Source organism: Panthera tigris, chromosome A2 (genome assembly GCF_018350195.1).
Source record: "Panthera tigris isolate Pti1 chromosome A2, P.tigris_Pti1_mat1.1, whole genome shotgun sequence".
Classification (NCBI taxonomy): domain Eukaryota; kingdom Metazoa; phylum Chordata; class Mammalia; order Carnivora; family Felidae; genus Panthera; species Panthera tigris.
In genome coordinates, this window is record NC_056661.1 from 114,099,851 (window position 1) to 114,119,144 (window position 19,294).

General features: G+C 37.8%; 1 protein-coding gene across 3 annotated transcripts in view; it reads right to left on the reverse strand.

Moving 5' to 3' along the window:
• The window catches only part of FAM126A (family with sequence similarity 126 member A), a 132,394-nt gene that overhangs the window by 88,726 nt on the left and 24,374 nt on the right, over positions 1-19,294 (reverse strand). The window lies entirely within an intron of this gene.

The following is a 19,294-nucleotide window of genomic DNA, read 5'->3' on the forward strand; positions in this document are numbered from 1 at the left end:
TTAAGCATGCCCTTAAGGCTACCTGGCAATCCTGCAGAGTTCCCCTATAGTCTACTCACTTTCCCACTCTCCTACTTAATTGTTTCATGTATTGTATCTGATCCTCAAAACCCCAAAACCTTCTCCCCATTCTAACTCTTGGCTGATAATCTTAATTCCTACTTCACTGAACAATCACAAGAAAATTACCACATATTCACAAATGTCTACATACCTAAAGCATCTGTATCTATATATTCCATCTTTCCTTCTGGTAACTATAAATGAATTGTCCATGAACCTATTTGAGGCCAATCCTTTGAATAATGCACTACAATTATCCTCTCTTGCCTACCTAACAAAATCACTTTAACAAGTCTCTGTCTCTTCCTAATTAAATTTGTCCCTCGCTACTAATTCATTCACCCCAAAAAGCTCTTAACCTCATTTCCTCTTTAGCTATCTTCACATTTCCTGTTCCAGTTTTACATTAAAACTTCTCAAAAGAGTTGTATGCTTGTTTCTAATTTCTATCTGCCTTTACTATTTTTTTTTTTTTTTTTAGTTTTTAAAAATCAACTTTAAGGTACAATTTATATACAATAAAATGTACACATTTTAAATGTTCAGTTCTATATATCCAACCTTTCCAGTCAATCCTCCAATCCCCTATCTCAGGCAACTACTGATTTGATTTCTATCACTATAGATTATTTCGGTCTGCACAAGAGCTTCATATAAATGGAGTCATATATTATGTATGTGTGTTTCTGGCTTCATCTTCTCAGCATAATGTTTTTGAAATTTATTAACACTGTTGAGTATATCAATAGCTTATTCTTTCTTATTGCTAACTTTTATGAATATACCACAATGTATTTACCTGTTTACCTGTTGATTGACAAACGGATTACCTCTAGTTTGGACCTATTATGAATCAAGTTGCTATACACATTCACCTGGCAGACTACTATCTGAAGATGACCACAACATAATCTCTTTACAAGATAATTTGGACACATCTGTCTCATCAAGAAGTGGAATCAATGTAACCTCCCTTTCAATGTAGGTAAGCTTGTTACCATGGCTAGGTCATACAAGTGATATAGTTTCCACTTGATTCTCTGTGGGACCATCATTCTCGAAACCTATCCACTGTATTATGAAAATGCCCAAGGACTAACATGGAGAGGCCACATGTAGGTGTTCTCCATTGACAATCTTACTGAGTCCCCACTAATAGTCAACATCAACCAGCAGACCTATGAGCACACGAGTCTTCAGATAATTCCAGCCCCCAGTCACCCCTAACCTTTGAGCCCTCTCAGCTAAGGCCATAAACATAGACAAAACAGAAAAGTCATCTTACCTGTCTTTTCTCAAATCCTTAACTATAGAATCCATAAGCATGATAAAATGGCTTTATCCATGCTACTAAATTTGGGATGGTTATGCAGCAATAGCAACTGGAACAATATGTATACAAATCTTATGGGCACATTTTTATTTATCTTGGTAAAACACCTATGAGTAGAATTGCTAGGTCATGTAATAACAAAATGTTTTAAATTTTTTTCTTTTTATTTTTTTTATTATTTTTTAATATGAAATCTATTGTCAAATTGGTTTCCATACAACACCCAGTGCTCATCCCAACAGGTGCCCTCCTCAATACCCCTCACCCACCCTCCCCTCCCTTGCATCCCCCATCAACCCTCAGTTTGTTCTCAGTTTTTAAGAGTCTATTATGTTTTGGCTCCCTCCCTCTCTAACCCTTTTTTTTCTTTTCTTTTTTTTCCTTCCCCTCCCCCATGGTCTTCTGTTAAGTGTCTCAGGATCCCCATAGGAGTGAAAACATATGGTATCTGTCTTTCTCTGCCTGACTTATTTCACTTAGCATAACACTCTCCAGTTCCATCCACATTGCTACAAAAGGCCATATTTCATTCTTTCTCATTGCCATGTATCCCACGGTGTATATAAACCACAATTTCTTTATCCATTCATTAATTGATGGACATTTAGACTCTTTCCATAATTTGGCTGTTGTTGGAAGTGCTGCTATAAACATTGGGGTACAAGTGCCCCTATGCATCAGCACTCCTGTATCCCTTGAGTAAATTCCTAGCAGTGCTATTGCTGGGTCATAGGGTAGATCTATTTTTCATTTTTTGAGGAACCTCCACACTGTTTTCCAGAGCAACTGCACCAGTTTGCATTCCCACCAACAGTGCACATCCTCACCAGCATCTATAGTCTCCTGATTTGTTCACTTTAGCCCCTCTGACTGGCGTGAGGTGATATCTCAGTGAGGTTTTGAGGTATTTTCCTGATGAGGAGCGACATTGAGCATCTTTTCATGTAACTGTTGGCCATCTGGATGTCTTTTTTAGAGAAGTGTCTATTCATGTTTTCTGCCCATTTCTTCACTGGATTATTTGTTTTTCGGGTGTAGAGTTTGGTGAGTTCTTTATAGATTTTGGATACTAGCCCTTTGCCCAATATGTCATTTGCAAATATCTTTTCCCATTCCGTTGGTTGCCTTTTAGTTTTGTTGATTGTTTCCTTTGCAGTGCAGAAGCATTTTATCTTTATGAGGTCCCAATAGTTCAGTTTTGCTTTTAATTCCCTTGCCTTTGGGGATATGTCAAGTAAGAAATCACTGCGGCTGAGGTCAGAGAGGTTTTTTTTCCTGCTTTCTCCTCTAGGAATTTGATGGTTTTCTGTCTCACATTCAGGTCCTTTATCCATTTTGAGTTTATTTTTGTGAATGGTGTAAGAAAGTGGTATAGTTTTATCTTTCTGCATGTTGCTGTCTAGTTCTCCCAGCACCATTTGTTAAAGAGATTGTCTTTTTTCCATTGGATATTCTTTCCTGCTTTGTCAAAGTTAGTTGGCCATACTTTTGTGGGTCTAATTCTGGGGTTTCTATTCTATTCCATTGGTCTACATGTCTGTTTTTGTGCCAATACCATACTGTCTTGATGATTACAGCTTTGTAGTAGAGGCTAAAGTCTGGGATTCTGATGCCTCCCACTTTGGTCTTCTTCTTCAAAATTACTTTGGCTATTCGGGGCCTTTCGTGGTTCCATATGAATTTTAGGATTGCTTGTTCTAGCTTTGAGAAAAATGCTGGTGCAATTTTGATTGGGATTGCATTGAATGTGTAGATAGCTTTGGGTAGTATTGACATTTTAACAATATTCATTCTTCCAATCCATGAGCATGGAATGTTTTTCCATTTCTTTATGTCTCCTTCAATTACCTTCATAAGCTTTCTATAGTTTTCAGCATACAGATCTTTTACATCTTTGGTTAGGTTTATTCCTAGGTATTTTATGCTTCTTGGTGCAATTGTGAATGGGATCAGTTTCTTTCTCTTTCTCTTGCTTCATTATTAGTGTATAAGAATGCAAGTGACTTCTGTACATTGATTTTGTATCCTGCAACTTTGCTGAATTCTTATACCAGTTCTAGCAGACTTTTGGTGGAGTCTGTCGGGTTTTCCATGTATAATATCATGTCATCTGCAAAAAGTGAAAGCTTGACATCATCATTGCCAATTTTCATGCCTTTGATTTCCTTTTGTGGTCTGATTGCTGATGCTAGAACTTCCAGCACTATGTTAAACAACAGCGGTGAGAGTGGACATCCCTGTCGTGTTCCTGATCTCAGGGAAAAAGCTCTCAGTTTTTCCCCATTGAGGATGATGTTAGCTGTGGGCTTTTCATAAATGGCTTTTATGATGTTTAAGTATGTTCCTTCTATCCCGACTTTCTCGAGGGTTTTTATTAAGAAAGGATGCTGAATTTTGTCAAATGCTTTTTCTGCATCGATAGACAGGATCATATGGTTCTTATCTTTTCTTTTGTTAATGTGATGTATCACATTGATTGATTTGCAAGTGTTGAACCAGCCCTGCAGCCCAGGAATGAATCCCACTTCATCATGGTGAGTAATTCCTTTTATATGCTGTTGAATTCGATTTGCTAGTATCTTGTTGAGAATTTTTGCGTCCATATTCATCGGGGATATTGGCCTGTAGTTCTCTTTTTTTGCTGGGTCTCTGTCTGGTTTAGGAATCAAAGTAATGCTGGCTTCAAAGAATGAGTCTGGAAGTTTTCCTTCCCTTTCTATTTTCTGGAACAGCTTGAGAAGGATAGGTAGTATCTCTCAAGATTATGAGATTTTTGATAACTGATTCAATTTCTTCGCTAGTTATGGGCCTGTTCAAGTTTTCTATTTCTTCCTCTTTGAGTTTTGGAAGTGCGCGGGTGCTTAGGAATTTGTCCATTTCTTTCAGGTTGTCCAGTTTGTTGGCATATAATTTTTCATAGTATTCCCTGATAATTGCTTGTATTTCTGAGGATTGGTTGTAATAATTCCATTGGGTCATCTCCCTTTTCTTTTTGAGAAGCCTGGCTAGAGGTTTATCAATTTTGTTTATTTTTTTCAAAAAACCAACTCTTGGTTTCATTGATCTGCTCTACAGTTTTTTTAGATTCTATATTGTTTATTTCTGCTCTGATCTTTATTATTTCTCTTCTGCTGGGTTTGGGGTGTCTTTGCTGTTCTGCTTCTATTTCCTTTAGGTGTGCTGTTAGATTTTGTATTTGGAATTTTTCTTGTTTCTTGAAATAGGCCTGGATTGCAATGTTTTTTACTCTCAGGACTGCCTTCGCTGCATCCCAAAGCGTTTGGATTGTTGTATTTTCATTTCCATTTGTTTCCATATATTTTTTAATTTCCTCTCTAATTGCCTGGTTGACCCATTCATTCTTTAGTAGGGTGTTCTTTAACCTCCATGCTTTTGGAGGTTTTCCAGACTTTTTCCTGTCATTGATTTCAAACTTCATAGCATTGTGATCTGAAAGTATGCATGGTATGATCTCAATTCTTTTACACTTATGAAGGGCTGTTTTGTGACCCAGTATGTGATCTATCTTGGAGAATGTTCCATGTGCACTCGAGAAGAAAGTATATTCTGTTGCTTTGGGATGCAGAGTTCTAAATATATCTGTCAAGTCCATCTGATCCAATGTATCATTCAGGGCCCTTGTTTCTTTACTGATCTTGTGTCTAGATGATCTATCCATTGTTGTGAGTGGAGGATTAAAGTCCCCTGCAATGACCACATTCTTATCAATTAGGTTGCTTATGTTTGGGAGTAATTGTTTTATATATTTGGGGGCTCCCCTATTCGGTGCATATTTATAATTGTTAGCTCTTCCTGATGGATAGACCCTGTAATCATTATATAATGCCCTTCTTCATCTCTTGTTACAGCCTCTAATTTAAAGTCTAGTTTGTCTGATATAAGTATGGCTACTCCAGCTTTCTTTTGACTTCCAGTAGCGTGATAGATAGTTCTCCATCCCCTCACTTTCAATCTGAAGGTGTCCTCAGGTCTAAAATGAGTCTCTTGTAGACAGCAAATAGATGGGTCTTGTTTTTTGATCCATTCTGATACCCTATGTCTTTTGGTTGGAGCATTTTGTCCATTTACATTCAGTGTTATTATAGAAAAGTATGGGTTTAGAGTCATTGTGATGTCTGTAGGTTTCATGCTTGTAGTGATGTCTCTGGTACTTTGTGGTCCTTGCAACATTTCACTTACAGAATCCCCCTTAGGATCTCTTGTAGGGTTGGTTTAGTGGTGATGAATTCCTTCGGTCTTTGTTTGTTTGGGAAGACCTTTATCTCTCCTTCTATTCTGAATGACAGACTTGATGGATAAAGGAATCTCAGCTGCATATTTTTTTTCTGTTCATCACATTGAAGATTTCCTGCCATTCCTTTCTGGACTGCCAAGTTTCAGTAGATAGGTCTGCTACTAGTCTTATCGGTCTCCCTTTATAAGTTAGAGCATGTTTATCCCTAGCTGCTTTCAGAATTTTCTCTTTATCCTTGTATTTTGCCAGTTGCACTATGATATGTCGTGCAGAAGATCGATTTAAGTTACATCTGAAGCAAGTTCTCTGTGCCTCTTGGATTTCAATGCCTTTTTCCTTCCCCAGATCAGGGAAGTTCTCAGCTATGATTTGTTCAAGTGCACCTTCAGCCCCTTTCTCCCTCTCTTCCTCTTCTGGAATTCCTATTATACGGATATTGTTCCGTTTGATTGCATCACTTCATTCTCTAATTCTCCCCTCATACTCCTGGGGTTTTTTATCTCTCTTTTTCTCAGCTTCCTCTTTTTCCATAATTTTATCTTCTAATTCACCTATTCTCTCCTCTGCCTCTTCAATCCGAGATGTGGTCGCCTCCATTTTATTTTGCACCTCATTTATAGCATTTTTTAGCTCCTCATGACTATTTCTTAGTCCCTTGATCTCTGTAGCAATAGATTCTCTGCTGTCCTCTATACTTTTTTCAAGCCCAGCGATTAATTTTATGGCTATTATTCTAAATTCTTGTTCCATTATATTGCTTAAATCATTTTTGATCAATTCGTTAGCTGTCACTACTTCCTGGAGTTTCTCTTGAGGAGAGTTCTTCCGTTTTGTCATTTTGGGTAGTCCCTGGGGTGGTGCCAAACTGCAGGGCACTTCCCCTGTGCTGTCTGGAGTAACTTGGGTTGGTGGGCAGGGCCACAGTCAGACCTGATGCCTGTCCCCAGCCCACCGCTGGGGCCACAGTCAGACTGGTGTGTACCTTATCTTCCCCTCTCCCAGGGGCAGGACTCACTGTGGAGTGGTGTGGCCCCTGTCCGGGCTACTTGCACACTGCCAGGCTTGTGGTGCTGCTTCGATGGGATCTGGCGTATTAGCCAGAGTGGATCTGGAAAGTGCACAGCGGCAGGAGGGGCAGGCTTAACTCGCTTTGCCATCGGTGGTCCCCTGCAGGAGGGGCCCTGCAGCACCGAGAGGGAGGCAGACCCATCACAGGGATGGATCCACATAAGCACAGTGTTGGGTGTTTGCGTGGTGCAAGCAAGTTCAGTGATGGGAACTGGTTCACTTTGGGATTACAGCTGGGGGATGGGAGAGGGAGATGGCGCTTACCAGCGCCTTTGTCCTGAGCTGAGTTCTGTCTTCCAGGACTCAACAACTCTCCCTCCCAGTGTCCCCTCGCCCTCCCGCTCTCCAAGCAGAGCTGTTGATTTTAACATTCCAGATGTTAAGTCCCACTGGCTGTCAAAACTCATGGAGTCCGCCCCTCTGCTTTTGCAAGCCAGACTTCAGGGGCTCTGCCTTGCCTGGCGGGCTGCCGCTCCACTGCCCCGGCTCCCCCACACCAGTCCGTGTAGCACGCACCACCTCTCCACCCTTCCTACCCTCTTCTGTGGGCCTCTTGTCTACGCTTGGCTCCAGAGAGTCCATTCTGCTAGTCTTCTGGTGGTTTTCTGGGTTATTTAGGGAGGTGTGGGTGGAATCTAAGTGATCAGCAGGACGAGGTGAGCCCAGCGCCCTCCTATGCCGCTATCTTCTTCTCCTAACCTCCTGTTTTAACTTCATGTACACATACACAACAACAGCAGCAGCCATTTTACACTTCCAGCAACAATCTGTAAGATTTTCAATCTTATCTCTAATCGTCATCAACATTTGGTTTTAAAATTTTGACCATTGTAGTTGAGTATGTAGTAGTATTTCATAGTTTTAATTTATAGTTCTATGATGACTAACATTAAATACTTTTTCATGTACCTATTGACTATTCATGTATCTTCTTTTGTGAAGTGTTTCTTTAGGTTGTTTGCCCATTGTTAATCAGGTTATAGGTCTTCTTATTGAGTTGTAAGTGTTCTTAATGTGTTCTGAATTAATATTTATTTTGCAAACATTTTCTCCTAATTTGTGACTTGCCTTATTTTCTTAATGGTATTTTTCAAATAGCAGAAGGTTTTATTGTGATAAAGTCCAATATTTGTTTTTTTTCTTTCATGGTTAGTATTTTCTGTGTCCTATCTAAAACATTATTGCCTACTGAAAGAATTCAATTTCTTTAATAGATGTAGAGCTGTTTAAAATTTTCTATTTCTTTTTGGGTCAGTTTTGGTGCGTTGGACATAAACATTTCATATATGTTGCTAGAGCTCTGTGCAGGAGGAAAACGTGTCTCCCATGAGACCACCATGAGAGAGGACTTTGAAAGCTTGTGCCTGGTTTCCTCTTGATTCTAGCTGATACATCTTTTTCCTTTACCTAATCCAGCTTTATATACTTTCATTGTAACAGAGCATAGTAAGTATAACTGCTTCTGAGTCCTGTGAGTTCCAGTGAATCTTCTAACATGTGTATGCCATGGAACATCTGAAATTGACTACTATCAAGATTTCTCTTTATTTTTGGTTTTCAGCAGTTTAGCTACGATAAGCTTATGTGTGTTTTTCTTTGAATTTATCCTGTTTGGGGGTAGCTGAGTTTCCTAGATCAATAAATCAATGTTTTTGATCAAATTTGAGAAAATCTCACCCACTGTATCTTCAAATAGGCCTCCTACCATTGTCACTCTCCTCTTCTGGGACTCTAATTACACATATGTAAGACTGATATTTTCCCACTGATCCTGGAAGCTCTGTTCATTTTCCTTCAATCTTTTTTTCTCTGTGTTTCTTAGATTGGATAATTCTACTGATGTCCTCTTTATTCTTCTATCTCCAATCTGCTGTAAAAATTTCATACAGGAAAATTTTCTTTTATCTTTTTTCTTCCTTCCTTCCTTCCTTCCTTTTTTTAAGAAAGGCAGACTGCCACATGCAGCACCTCATTTGGATGTGTCTGGAATCTTGGAATTTTGACTACCCTGTTCTCCTATAAATGGACCTTGAGAGCTTGTTTGGGGGTTCTAGCAGGGGAGCACAGCTACTTGTATACCCTTGACAGAGAACTATACTCCTTCATTGGGGAAGGTCGCCCTCTTTGACAGAGCACACAGCTTTGTGAGGAACACACATGAAGTAGTGAGGGAGGAAAGGGCCACCCGCCTAGCCAGCCGGATCAGCCAAATCAACCCTAGTGATCAATGGGGTGAAAGATGTCACAGCCAGATAGCCCTCACATCCATAAAAGAAATATTTATTTATTTATTTATTTATTTATTTATTTATTTATTTCTCCTCAGACCTAGGATTTTCATTTGGTTTTCTTATTACACTTTCCATTTTTCTCTGATATTCCCTATCTATTAATTCATTAAGGTTTCATTTTCCTTTAACTCTTTAAACGTATTTTATTTTAATTTTTGAGTATATTTATCATAGCTGCTTTGAAACCTTTCTCAGCTAAGTCCAATTTATGAACCATCTTAGGGTTGATCTCTATTGACCACTCATTTTTCTTGAGTTCCATTTTCCTTCTCCTTTACGTGACTATGAACTCTGATTATATATTGGACATTATTGATGACAAAATGTATTCTGATTCCTTTTATAATCCTCTAAAGAGTGTTGACTTTTGTTTTAGTAATCAATTCAATTACTGGCTGATCACTTTGAATTGGTGTAAACTGACATAGACTTGGGGGATCAGGAAAATTTTCCCTAATAACTGAACTTCAGCTGAGATTTAACTGTGAGTTAACTAGGACATGATGAGAAGGTATGGTGTGTAGCGTGCCAAGCAAACTGCATCTTATAGGAAAAGACCCTGGAAATGAACCATTGGGTTTGTTCAAGGAAAAGAAAAAAGTCTGTATGGCTAGAGTGCAGAGAGGGAGGGGGAAACCTAAATGTCCCAGATAGAGGTTGCTCCCTTATCCTGGAATGAGAGACATGTAGGCAAAGCCACAACTAATTAACAATCACCTACAGGTGATGTAGGCAAGAAATAAATTGCTGCTCTGGAGATATAATGGTCAGTCTGTTTTTGCATAGGTGAATAATATACCAAGTAGATGTACTCTGCCTTAGGAGCAGGAACTAAAACTGGTTTTGCCCACATTCTATTCTCGGTACCTAATCCAGTAACTATCAGATAGGAGATATTCAAGAAAGATCTCTTAAGTTAATAAATGGCCCCTATTTATATACACTGTAAGCCCTTTTTAAAAACAAATCTAGCGTATTTTATACATATATTATAGCTAATGTCAGTATAATAAAGCTGACGCATATTGGTTAAGCAAGTTCAACAAATTTTCAAAACTGCTTAGATTTCTTGACTCTGACCTGAACCAAGAATTTGAAAGCTAATTCTAAAGTATTATATATATAGTAGTATATAACTATAGATTTTTCTTTTATTCTCTACAAAGAAGTGACAAGTGTTAAGGGGGAAGGGAATCAATAAAAAACGTCAATAACCACTAGTGAAAAGTAATTAATGGGATGCCTGGCTTAGTCGGTTAAGCATCTGACTCTAGATCTCGGCTCAGGTCATGATCTCATGGTTGCTAAGATCAAGCCCCATGTCAGGCTCTGTGCTGACAGTGCAGAGCCTGCTTGGGATTCTCTCTCCCTCTCTCTCTGCCCCACATCCCCCACTCTCAAAAATAAATAAATAAACTTTACAAAAAAGAAAAGCAATTAAGCTGGGTATTAATTAAATCCTAATTGTACCTGCCTTACTTGCTATTCATATCTATTTACCCACCTTCAATATAGAAGATATCCATAAAATGTCCTTCAAATTCCACTTTACCATATCATACCTACCTCTTCAATATCCACAAAAGGGTATTATCCAGGTGACGCTTGAATTAACACAAAACTGTCATTGATCTTACCAGAATGAGATGTGACTATGTTAAGAACTGGGGACTCAAGAACAGAAACTTAGAGATCTTCAAATTAGGGTGATAATCTCTACCTCTTTCTTCCAATTCCTCTCTTGCTGTCTGCCACATTCTAAACCAAATTATTCAGGAGAAAGAAAATACTTTCTATAGCTAAAGTCTGCACACAACCACAAAGACTATTTTTCTATGAATTTATAATAGCTCATTCCTTAGAAGGTCAGAAAATTGGGATAAGTTTTTAAACTTCTAATTTTGAAATACTCATAAATTTATAGGAAGATGCAAAAACTAGTACAGGAGTAATGTCGACAAAAATGGAGTAGAGCATTCCAGAGCTCTATTTCTCCACAGAAGCAACTAATAAGCTAACAAAAGCTGTCAAATCAACTCTTGCAGACCTCTGTCAGATTCAATGTAATTCCTCTCAAAATTCCAAATGCCTTTTTACAGAAATTGACAAGCTGATCCTAAATTCCTATGGAATTTCAAGAACTCAATAGTCAAAACAATCCTGAAAAAGAAAAATGGAATTGGAGGACTCACACATCCCAATTTCAAAACATATTACAAAGCTACAGTAACCAAACCACCGTGGTACTGGTGTAAGGATAGATACATAGATCAATAAAGTAGAATCAAGAGTTCAACTGATTTTCAACAAAGATGTCAAGATCATGCAATGGGTAAGGAACAATCTCTTCAACAAAGGTGCTGGAACAACTGGATATCTACATGAAAAAGAATGAAATTGGCCCCATACTTCACACCAAATAAAAAAATTAACTCAAAAAATGATTTGAAGATCTAAATATAAAAGCTAAAACTGTAAAACTCTTGAAAGAAAACATAAGGGTTAATCTTCATTACCTTGTGTTTGGCAATAGTTTCTTATATATGACACTAAAAGTAAGAGCAAACAAAGAAAAAATAGACTTCATCAAAATTTAAAATTTTTGTGCATTAAAGGATATCATCAAGAAAGTGAAAAGAAAACACAAAGAATGGGAGAAAATATTTGCAAATCATGTATCAGATAAAGATCTACTATAAGAAGATATAAAAAAAACTCTTACAACTCTGGGTGCCTGTGTGGTTCAGTCAGTTGAGCATCCAACTTTGCTTCAGGTCATGCATGATTTCATGGTTCATGAGTTCAAGCCCCACGTAGGGCTCTGTGCTGACAGCTCAGAGCCTGAAGCCTGCTTTAGATTCTGTCTCCCTCTCTCTCTGCCCCTCCCCCCCGCCACTGCTCAAAAATAAACATTAAAAAAATTTTTTTTAAACTCTTACATCTCAATAACAATAAAAAAGACAGACAACCAAATTTAAAAATGGAAAAAGACTTGAATAGACATTTCTCTAAATAGAATACACAAACGGCCAACAAGCATATGAAAAGATGCTTTAGTCTTTGGGGAAATGCAAATTTCCTCCGTGAGAGGAAATCCACTTCATATCCAATAGGATGGCTATAATAATTTTTTGAGGTATAATTGACATATAGCATTATGTTAGTTTCAGGTATACAATATAATGACTCAATATCTGTATATATTGTGAAATGATCACCAAATAAGTCTAGTTAACATCCAACACCATTAATAAGTACAAAAAAATTTTTTTCTTGTCATGAGAACTTTTAAAATCTAATCTCTTAGCAACTTTCAAATATGCAACAACTTTTCTTTCAAAAAGGAAAATAACACATGTTGGCAAGCATGTAAAGAAACAGTAACCCTTGTACACTGCCAGGGAAAGTAAAAGGGTTTAGCCACTATGGACAACACTTTAGCAGTTCTCAAAATTTTATTTTTTTTTAATGTTTATTTATTCTTAAGACAGAGACAGAGCGTGAACAGGGGAGGGGCAGAGAGAGAGGGAGACACAGAATCTGAAACAGGCTCCAGGCTCTGAGCTGTCAGCACAGAGCCTGACGTGGGGCTTGAACCCACGAACTGTGAGATCATGACCTGAGCTGAAGTCGGACGCTCAACCGATTGAGCCACCCAGGCGCCCCAAATCAAAATATTTTTAGTAAAGGAGGGACAATCTATTTTTTTGTTTATTTTTGAGAAAGACAGAGCATGAGAGGGGGAGGGGCAGACAGAGAGGGAGACATAGAATCTGAAACAGGCTCCAGGCTCTGAGCTGTCAGCACAGAGCCTGACGTGGGGCTTGAACCCATGAACTGTGAGATCATGACCTGAGCTGAAGTCGGACACTCAACCAACTGAGTCACCCAGGTCCCCCAAGCAGTTCTCAAAATTTTAAACATAGAATTACCATATGACCTAGCAATTCCACTCTTAGGAATATACCCCAAAGAATTAAAAGTAGATGTTCAAAAACGTGCACATGAATGTCCAGAGCAGCACCATCCACGATAACCAAAAGGTGTAATGATCCATCAACTGGTGAAATGAGAAACCAAATGTGCCATATTATTTAGTCATAAAAAGAAATGAAAGATTGATTCATGAGCAACATGAATATACTTTAAAAATATTATGGGGGCGCCTGGGTGGCTCAGTTGGTTAAGCGTCCAACTTCAGTTCAGGTCATGATCTCGCGGTCCATGAGTTCGAGCCCCGTGTTGGGCTCTGGGCTGACAGCTCAGAGCCTGAAGCCTGCATCAGATTCTGTGTCTCCCTCTCTCTCTGCCCCTCCCCCATTCATGCTCTGTCTCTCTCTGTCTCAAAAATAAATAAACGTTAAAAAAATAAAAATTTTAAAAATAAATAAAAATATTATGTAAATAGAAAAATTCAAACCAAAAAAAATCACGTACTATATGATTCCATTCAGATGAAGTATTCAGAATAGGTAAATCCATAAAGATAGAAAGCAGTTTAGTGGTTGTCAGGGCCTGGAAGGAAGGTGGGGGCAGAAAGGCTTAATGGGTATGGGGTTTCCTTTTGGGATGATGAAAATGTTTTGGTATTGGATAGAGGCAAGGGTTGCACAACAATGTAAATGTACCAAATACCTCTGAATTGTACAGTGTAAAATGGTTAATTTTATGTGAATTTTACCCCATTAAAAAATAGTACAGGGGCGCCTGCATTGCTCAGTCAGTTAAGCATCCGACTCTTGATTTCGGCTCAGGTCGTGATCTCACAGGGTCTTGAGATCGAGCCCCAGGTCAGGCTCTGCACTGACTGTGGAGCCTGCTTGGGATTCTCTCTTTCCCTCTCTCTGCCCCTCCCCTGCTCTCTCTCTCTCAAAATAAACAGATAAACTTAAAAAAATAATAATACAAGAGATCAATGTACTCTTTATTCTAGTTTCTCTTAATCATTACACCATAGGTAAATTTGATATGATATCAAAGCTAGGAAACTGATACTGGTACAAAGAGAATGTTTCATTCTATGCCATTTTATCACATGTGTAGATTAGTATAACCTCCAGCACAATCAAGATATAGAACTATTCCATCACCACAAAGATCTATCTAGTGATACTCCCTTAAGTCACACTTATCCTCTTCATCTTCATCATCCCTAATTCCTGGTAACCCCTAATCTTCTCTCTATCTCTACAATTTTCTCTTTCTAAAACTGTTATATAGATACAATCATATACTATATGACCTTTTGAGATGGTCTTTTTTCCACTCAGCATAATGTCCCTAAGATCCATCCAAGTTGTTACATGTATCAATACTTTGTTCCTTTTTATTGCAAACTAGTATTCTATGGTATGAATATACCATTTAATCATTTACCTGCTGAGGGACATTTGGGTTGTTTCCGGTTTTTTATTATTACTGCTGCCATGAATATTCTTATACAGGTTTTCTTGCAAATACAAGTTTTCATTTCTCAGGGTATCTAGGTAGCTCAGTCAGTTAAGTCTTGACTCTTGATTTCAGCTCAGGCCATGATCTCACGGTTCAAGTTCTGCATCGAGCTCCAAGCTGACAATACAGAGCCCATCTGGGATTGTCTCTCACCCTATGTCTCTGCCCCTCCCCTGTATATGCTCTTTCTTGCTCTCTCTCAAAATAAATAAAACATTAAAAAAAAATTTTTTTAATTGTCTGACATAAATATCCAGGAAATTGTTGTGATTGTTGGTTCATGTGATAGTTACAGGTTTAGTTTTTTAAGATACTGCCAAACTATTTTCCAGATATACTGTCTTCCAGGCTATACCATTTTATATTCTCACCAACAATGTGTAAAAATTCAGTTTCTCCACATCTTTGTCAGCATGTGGTAGTCACTACTTTTTATTTTACTTGTTCTAATGGGTGTGTGGTTGATCTCACTACAGTCCTAATTTGCATTTCCCTAATGACTAGTTGATGTGCAATGTCTGCATAATGTTTTAACTGCAAGAGTACACTCAAGAACTTCATTTCCAAATCTGTAGAAAGATATTAGTCACATATAGGGCAGATCTGAAATGAAAATTAGTACAGATATTTCTAATTTTTTTAAACATTTATTCTTTTTTGGTTTGTTTTTTTTTGTTTGTTTTTCTTTTTTTTTTTTTTTTTTTTTTTTGAGAGACAGAGAAAGAGAGAGAGAGACAGAGTGTGAGTGGGAGAGGAGCAGAGAGAGAGGGAGTCACAGAATCCGAAGCAAGCTCCAGGCTCCGAGCTGTCAGCACAGAGCATGACGCAGGGCTTGAGCTCACAAACTGCGAGATCATGACCTGAGCCGAAGTTGGATGCTTAACCGACTGAGCCACCCAGGCGCCCTGGATATTTCTAATTTTTAAAGGCAAATTTATTTTATTTTACTTTAAAGTTTATTTACTTTGAGAGAAAGACAGAGAGGGAGAGAGACAGTGTGCACAAGCCAAGGAGCAGCAAAGAGGGAGAGAGAAAATCTCAAGCAGGCTCCATGCTGAGCCCAATGCAAGACTTGATCCCAAGACTTGATCTCACATCCTGAGCTGAAATCAAGAGTAGGATGCTCAAACAACTGAGCCACCCAGGTGCCTGGTAAGTTTATTTTATTAAACATAGAATAATATAGCATATTATCTGCCACAAATGTAATTTGAAAGCACCTTCCAGGGGCACCTGGGTGGCTCAGTTAGTTAAGCAATCAACTTCAGTTCAGGTCATGATCTTGCAGTTTGTGAGTTTGAGCCATGCATTGGACTCTGTGTTGACAGCTCAAGCCTGGAGCTTGCTTCAGACTCTGTGTCTCCCTCTCTTTTTCCCCTTCCCTTGCTCGCATTCTGTCTGTCTGTCTCTCTCTCTCTCTCTCAAAAATAAATAAATGTTAAAAATGAAAAGAACAGCAACATACTTAAGCCTTTTGTCTTTATAATAAAAAAGGTTCAGTACAATGTAGAAATATTTTATTTTTGTTTTGTTTTTTGTTTTTTTAATATGAAATTTATTGTCAAATTGGTTTCCATACAATACCCAGTGCTCATCCCAAGTGCCCTCCTCAATGCCCATCACCCACTTTCCCCTAATGTTGAAATATTTTAAATTAAATCTATAATTTCATAGAAATATTAAACTGCCATAAAATGCTAATAATTGACAAATTCAAATGGTATTCATATAGTTTTAGATTACCAAATCAAGGTAGCTCAAAGCAAATCTAAATATGGTAAAACTTAACAAAAATCCTTTCAAATGGCAAGTTTTTGAAACTTTATAAAAAGGAGAAGCATCTTAAGAAAAACATAAAACGTATAAATATTAAAAATGTGGGGGGTGCCTGGGTGGCTCAGTCAGTTAAGCATCCGACTTCGGCTCAGGCCATGATCTCACAGTTTGTGGGTTCGAGCCCCGCATTGGGCTCTGTGCTGACAGCTCAGAGCCTGGAGCCTGCTTCATATTCTGTGTCTCCCTCTCTCTCTGTCCCTCCCCTGCTCGTGCTCTGTCTCTATCTCAAAAATAAATAAACATTTAAAAAGTTTTTTAAAAATGTGACCTGACACGATCTCGCGGTCCGTGAGTTCGAGCCCCGCGTCAGGCTCTGGGCTGATGGCTCGGAGCCTGGAGCCTGTTTCCGATTCTGTGTCTCCCTCTCTCTGCCCCTCCCCCGTTCATGCTCTGTCTCTCTCTCTGTCCCAAAAATAAATAAAAAAAAAAAAAAAAAAAAAAAAAAAACGTTGAAAAAAAATGTGACCTGAAATATTAATGTATTATATAAGAAAGAGAACAATAGAATTTTACAAAGTGTAGGATAGGCATTTAAAGAAATAGGAAGTGAAAAGCCAAGTGTTTTCCAGTTGACAGAACCTTTTCTTTGTCCTAACCACACATTATAATGTTATTTTTTTTAAAAATGTTCTCTCCATTAGCCCTGGGCTCCAAGATGAATAACAGTAATGACTAAAGGTACCACTAGAGACTAGGTAGGGCAAAAAGCAAAGTGACCACAAAATAGAAACTATGATTTAAAAAACTGTTTCTACCAACACTCAGCAAAGAGATTCTCTACACCCCTACATTTCATATTTAACATGTAGCCCATTAACATTTATGGCAGTCTTGATTATGTAACTTTGTAGCTTTTTAAACCTAATTAGACACCTCAAGTAATATTCAAAATACAGTCTCACATTTAAAATACCTTTATTCTGGGGCACCTAGATGGCTCAGTCAGTTGAGCATCCGACTTTGGCTCAGGCCATGATCTCATGGCTCATGAGTTCAAGCCCTGCATCAGGCTGTGTGCTGACAGCTCAGAGCCTGGAGCCTGCTTCAGACTCTCCCTCTCTCTCTTTCTCTCTCTCTGCCCTTCCCCCACTTGCTCTGTCTCTCTCTCTCTCTCTCTTTCAAAAATAAAAACATTAAAATTTTTAAAAAACAAATAAAGTATCTTTATTCTTCTCAAAGGCAGAAGGAACAAAACTAACACAGATGCTTTCTGCTGTGTAACTAACTTCCTATCTTTCTCAAAAATATCTTGAAATAGAATATTTAAAGTTATATTAGAAAGCTTGCTAGGATTCTATGTTGTATTTCACAAGCAGACTTCATCTGTGTGAAATTAATTTTTTTATATTTTTTAGTATATAATAGGACCTTTCTATAATGTGGGCATTATATTCTTATTTTAACAACAATTCCTGAATTCCTCAAGAAGTTTTCCAGAAAGCATACCATAAAAGTGTTGTCATCAGAGACACACAATTTATTGTAATTGTTTTATTATTCTCCAATTCGGGAAGAAAATTAAAAGAAAAAATGTACAAAAAGATAGTACATAACAGGTGTTGGTAAGATTGTGGGGAAAAAGGAACGCTTGTGCATTTTGGGAGGATCATCAATTGGTGCAGCCACATAGAAAACAGTATAGAAATTCCTCAAAAAACTAAAAATAGAAATAACACGAAACCCAATAAATAATTCTACATCTGGGCATTTATCCAAAGAAAATGAAAACACTAATTTGTAAACTTATATGTATCACTATGTTTATTGCAGCATTATTTACAATAGCCAAAATATGGAAGCAACCTAAGTGTTCATCAATAGATGAATGGATAAGGAGATGTGGTGTACATATATACAATGGAATATAACTCAGTCAGAAAAAGAATGAAATCTTGCCATTTACAACAACATAGATGGACCTAGAGGGTATTATGCTAAGTGAAATAAATCAGACAGAGAAAGATAAATATCATGATTTCTTTTATACAGAGAATCAAAAGATAAAACAAATAAACAAATTAAAAAGAAACAGGCAGATAAATAAGAGAATAAATTAGTGGTTGCCAGAGGGGAGGGGGGTGAAGGAGGATAGGCAAAATAGATGAAGGGGACTAACAGATACAAACTTCCAGTTATAAAATAAATAAGTCTGGGGACAAAAAATACAGCACAGGGAATACAGTCAATAATATTGCAATATCTTTATATGATGACAGAGGATAATTACACTCATCATGGTGAGCATTTTGTAATGTATATAATTGTTGAATCACTGTTACATATCTAATATCTTATTATATGTCAACTAACATCTCATTATATGTCAACTATGCTTCAAGTGAAAAATAGAAAGAAAAATGTATTTAAAATGTTTACTAAAAAACTCTAAAAATTTCCTGATTTTTGCTATTACTTTACATCATCCTCTTCATCATGAAGTTTTAACCAAAAATTACTACCAACTCATTCATAACCATTTGGTTTTTTTTTTAATTTTTTTTTACATTTATTTATTTTTGATAGACAGAGACACAGTATAAGTGGGTGGGGGCAGAGAAAGAAGGAGACACAGAATCCGAAGCAGGCTCCAGGCTCCGAGCTGTCAGCACAGAGCCCGATGCGGGGCTCGAACCCACAAACCACAAGATCATGACCTGAGCTGAAGTGGGACACTCAACCAACTGAACCACTCAGGCGCCCCATCATAACCATTTGTTTTTTAATGTCATTATGAAAATCAAGCTTCTATAAATCTATAGAAGTAAATTTCTATAAGTGGATTATGACACATCATGAAGTTTTAAACTTCTGTTTTATGAAATGGAGCCATAGCAATAAATTAAGTGCCACAAGAAGATTATCAAGATTCTTACCCCACTCACACCAATGGACAGATCACCTAGTCAAAAAATCAACAAGGAAACAATGGCTTTGAATGACACACCGGACCAGATGGACTTAACAGATATATTCAGAACATTTCATCCTAAAGCAGCA